Source organism: Brassica napus, chromosome C3 (assembly GCF_020379485.1).
Source record: "Brassica napus cultivar Da-Ae chromosome C3, Da-Ae, whole genome shotgun sequence".
In the NCBI taxonomy this organism is placed as follows: Eukaryota; Viridiplantae; Streptophyta; class Magnoliopsida; order Brassicales; family Brassicaceae; genus Brassica; species Brassica napus.
This window is the reverse complement of record NC_063446.1, coordinates 52,873,292-52,878,945: the sequence shown is the minus strand read 5'-3', so window position 1 is coordinate 52,878,945 and position 5,654 is coordinate 52,873,292.

Genomic DNA, 5,654 nt, shown 5'->3' with positions numbered 1-5,654 from the left:
TTAAGTCGTCTGAGAAGACTATCCAGACTACTTAATTATACGTCGTCTGGAAAGTCTACTAAGTCGTCCAGCTGGAATACTTTCCAGACGACATAATTATAAGTCGTCTGCAAAGTTTTTTCTTTCCATCTTTCTTAATCCGTCAAATATCTAAGTTCATATCTTCTATTTACTGCAGACTAGGGTGATCAACTTTATTCAGAAGGACATTAGTGAAATGTTTCCAAAATGGGAGTTTGATGCTGAGGACACGCCCGCAGAGAACATAATTAAACTCATGTTTGTGAAGAGACCGTGGAAGTGGACCATGGATTGCTGGGAAGTCACCGGTACTTGGGTCAATACAAAGCCGGCGGTTGTGAGTCCAACGAAGAAAAAGGTAGTGAAGGAAGACAGTCCAAGACCTCGGAAGAAAGCTCGTAAAGAGGCACCTGCAGAGGCTAGTGAAGAGACACCTGCAGAGGCTAGTGAAGAGGTTCATACAGTGGCTCGTTCAGAGGTGACTACGACTGTTGGTGGGTTGACCAAAGAGGATATTAAAACCATGTTCAAGGACATAGTTGATGCCATGAGGGAAGGGTTTGGTACGTGCCTTAAGGAGATCAAGTATCTGTCAGAAAGGGTGAAAGCTGTGGAGAAGAAGGTTGGTATCACCACAAAATGGAAAGGGACATCATCTTAAAACACTACCTCTCCACCTAAACCGACGCTCGAACCCGGGGTTAGTAACGAATCCTCTCCCAACAAGAGATTGACTACACAAAGTCTTAAGAATAAGAACTGAAAAGTTGCATTTGCTTTGTTTCTTATATGTCAGAACATGTGTGCTTTGTTTATAGTGTATGGCTTTTGTATATGTATTTTGTTTCATGTTTGAAGACACTCATTGGTTATTATTGTTTGAAATGGATCTTTGGTTATTATTGTATAAACCCTTCTTGTATATTGCAGAGTGAAATGTTAATGGGACGAACGCGGGAAGGAAGAGCTTGCCGGAGGATAAAGCTCCAAATGTGCCGGCAGATGCTAGTTCCTCGAAAGATAAAGCTCCAGAACCGAGCCTTGTTCTATTGGACAAAAATCAATCAAATGTTTCGGATTTACAGAAGGAGGATGTTAGATATCAGGAAAAGAGGGATGATGTTTTGGCACTTTACCGTGCAAAGAGTGAACGAACAAGGAAACTTGCTGCCTCACAGTAATCTCCTTATACGGCAAACAACACGGCCAAAGTGATCATTCCAAACAAAAAGCTTTATCCAGGCAATAATCCTTTTGCACCAATTGACAAGAACAAGTTGAGGGAGCTCGCTGATTGGTTGAAAACTTGTTCGTAAGTGTTTACTTTTCCCATAATAGCTTGCTTTAGTCTACAAAAACTGATTGCTTTTCAACATTTTGTGTTTGCAGTCATTATAGAACACCTCTCGATAAAAAAACACGTACAAGTAGAACTTGGTGCTATCACATCCTCCGGACCTCCTTAGAGTGACTGGAGGACTGTGTCAGTCTTCTGCTATGACTTAGATGACTTACTGATAAGTCTTCTTTGTAGACGACTTACCAATAAGTCGCCTGGTAAGTCGTCTACGTAGAAGACTTACCAGATGACTTACTAGTAAGTCGTCTGGTAAGCCGTCTACGTCAGATGACTTAATTAGTCTACGAATTACTTGTAAGCCGTCTGGTAAGTCTTCAACGTAGATGACTTACCAGTAATTCGTCTGATATCTTCTGACTTGTGCCATATTTTATATGCAGCATATTGATGCTTGGATATTAATGTGCTGAAGAAGAGGTACGACGCTAACCCACAACATATCAGGAGCGAGAGAATGTGCTTCCTTGATCATCTCTTTGCTCAGCAATGGAGATTCAACTACAAGGATTTTAAGGACTCGGAGCTCGATCAGAACGGTTTAGAAAGAAGACTCCCTGGTGGGGCTTGGAATTATTATGCAGGCACTATACCATCATTTTACCAATCGAACAAGGTTTGGGGGACGGATATTGATGATGTCTATGCGTCAGTGAACTACACCGACAGTCATTGGATTGCTATGTGGATATCGATCCCTAAGAGGCACATAGTCATCTGGGACAGCATTTGTTCCAGTATCTCCCCAGAAGAACTCGATGTGGTAATGGGGCCTTTTCTCTACATGGTCCCTTATCTGCTTGTTGAGTGCGCTTCCTCAGACGAACAACGTGCCCAATACAGCCTGGAGCCATTCACATATGAGAGACTGACCAATATACCTCAGGCCCGAGCTGGTGATTGTGGCGTGTACGCTCTAAAGTACATTGAATGTCATGCTCTTGGGATGCCATTTAGTAAAAAAACACTTTGCTAAGCACAACGGGAAGACTATGAGGGATAAGATAGCGGTGGATATATTTAAAGAGCTTCCTGACGCGCATGAGTTCGAAAACAAGGACAATGATTCCAACCTGGGTGCGTATGAGGGGTGATAAACAGGCTACGTTAGATTATTTTGTATGATAGATTAGGCTGATGTGTGTATTTGAACTTGATTATTTTGTAACCTATCTTCTGCGCAGAAGACTTACAGTTAAGTCGTCTGGAATGTTGGACGACTTAACTATAAGTAGTCTGGAAAGTCTTATGTGCAGTGACCTTTTGTAACCTTTCGGATAATATAAGACCTTCTTAAATTTGTTTGGTAGTGCAATTTGACAAAGAAGTTGACACAGATAAGTTCATAACACAAATTTTTAATACATAGACTAAACACTGGACGACTAATTTGAAGGTCTTCTGGAAGAATAAACACTGGACGACTAACTGGACGACCTTCTGAACGACTTACTTGAAGGTCTTCTGGAAGACTAAACACTGGATGACTAAACACTGGATGACTAACTTGAAGGTCTTCGGGAAGAAAAAACTCTGGACGACTAACTCTAAGGTCTTCTGGACGACTTACTTGAAGGTCTTCTGGAAGACTAAACACTGGACGACTAACTTGAAGGTCTTCTGGAAGAAAAAACCCTGGACGACTAACTGGATGACCTTCGGGATGACTTACTTGAAGGTCGTCCACGTCATTTCTTACATTGTGGTTTCGTATGGCCAGTTTCCTTGCATTTTGAGCATCTATAAACCATGTGTTGCTTCCAGGGTTTGCGTCCTCTCATCCTGGATAGCTCCAACCAAGATTGCCATCTTGATTTCTTCAGTCTTCCCGGACCACGCTTTACATCCGGAGGAAAGCATGTGCGTTCCTCAACTTGTTGTCCAACACAAGGATATATATTCTCTGAGTATCCTGCAAACAGAAAATCCTTTGAGTACACTGGACATACAAGTGTGGAGATATGCAAACCAGCAGATGTTCCAGCAGCTGTTCCAGCAGCTATAGCATGAGAACAAGGTATTTTCTCCACTGCATAGACACCACAATCACACTTTCCATGTTCCAAATCAACCACACAGTCCATTTTGCCACCTTTCACAAAGAATCGCCATCCATCAATTGGTTGTACCGTCATCGTATCCGCTATCTCCGATCGAACAGCAAGCAAGTATTCAACACCCGGACTATGTTGAGTTGGGAGACTCAAAGCATCTTCTCTCCTTTTCCAAAACCACTTTCCTAGCTTCTCCCTTATGAACTCCAACAGGAACTGAATCGGAAATCCTCTAGCTCGCTTCAGAGCAGAATTAATAGATTCGGCGATGTTTCTTGTCTTTATGTTGTACTTGTCCCCCTGACAATAAACCCTTGACCATAGGCTGACGTCGGCATTCTCCAAATATGTTGCAAGGTCCGGTTTTGCACTCCGTATCACAGCCATGTACCGGTCTAAATCTGAAACCGTATTATAAGCAGCACCTTTCACCGAGTACAAGAGATGTTTCCCTTTATACTTTTTGACAATGTTATCTTGAAGGTGATAATAACATATTCCTCGGGTTGCCCAAGGAAACACCTTATCACACGCACTTTTAATGGCCGTGTGCCGGTCGGTGACTATCACCAGAGGCTGCTCATCAGATACATAACTAGCCAATTTTGTGAAAAACCATTCCCAAGAAGGTTCATCTTCAAGATCTACGATCCGAAAAGCCAATGGAAATATCTGAAAATTCCCATCTTGTGCGGCTGCAATTAACATAACACCTCCATACTTCCCACTTAGGTGAGTCTCATCCACCACAATGACCATTCTCTGATACTTAAAACCTTTGATAGAAGCTCCAAAAGAGAGAAATAGATACTTAAATCTATTGATAGAATCAAGTTCTATAGCCGTGATAGAATCAGGATTTGCTAAGGAGAGTTGCTCGATATATGATGGCAGACGCGAATACCCATCTTCTGCTGATCCTCTCACCAATGTTTGTGATGAAGTGATGTAATCAAGCTTCATGCCAAACATGTTCTTCATTGCATCAGTGATATGTTGCGGATTCAACCCATCAATGATTCCAACACGATCAATGAAAAGCCTACCAACATACTTCGGAGTACAGTGTCTCCGCTGAGCGATTCGGTCTCGCACTGAGCATGTATGTTTTTCCACATACTTTGTTAACTGTTGGGTCAAAATCGGTCACGACGGAATCGATGTCCGAAAGTCCTTAGAGAAATCAAATCTCGGTCAAAACTTCAAAAGCCGAGAAAAAGAACAGCCGAAACGGATCGCCCAGCGAGCTCGGCCGCGACACGAGCCAGCTCGCCCGGCAAGCACGGCCGTGTTGCCAGTCGAGTCGCCGGCGAGCTCGGCCGTGACACGGGCCAGCTCGCCTAGCGAGCACGGCCGTGTTGCCGGTCGACTCGCCGGCGAGCTCGGCCGCGACACGGGCCAGCTCGCCCGGCGAGCACGACCGTGTTGCCGGTCGGCTCGCCGGAGAGCTCGATCGTGCCACGGATCGGCTCGCCCGGCGAGCGCGGCCAATTCTCCATGGACCATTCTGAACCCGGTCCCATCCCATAACCATGCATCTTCGTCCGAAGTTTCCGTAACTCAGTTTTCGGGTCCGTGGATACAACACCAATGTTCCGTCTAAAAAACATCGTCGAAAGTATTCGGGAAGTTGGGAAGGTTATGTCTCTCGAACAGTTTCCTATTCTTCGTAGTAGTGCAGGTTACGGTTAACTTAACACCAACTGCCTCGGCTATGCGAAGAAACAGGGTTCCGTTGGAAGAACCATGCCTATACCAACGGCTACTTCGCGAGTAAAATCGTAAAAACGCTTAAGTCTCGATACGGCCCAAAGAGGGTCCGAAATGCGGACAACGGCCCATCTTTGGTCCCAAAAAAAACTTGAACCCAAAAACTGGTATGACGGTTTATCGCATCCGCGGGAAGAGATAAATGTCAAATTTCTGAAGATAATCACAAAGAAGAAGGAAATATGGAAAAGCCCACTTTGCGAAAAATCCAGCCCGAGAAGAGGTAAACCGACCTAAGGAGGAGTATATAATGAGGACCTATGACGAAGAAAAGGGAGAGCATTCTAAGAGCAAACTTAATACTTAGAGCAATTTAGGCATTTTTCCGTTTTTACTATCGAGCTGCGACTCGACTAGGTTAGAACTTAGGTGGCTAGACTAGCGAACATACCGACAGCTCTCGTGGCCTAGGATCTTACCTGTTGTTCACGCTCAAACGCGAATTCGGAAAT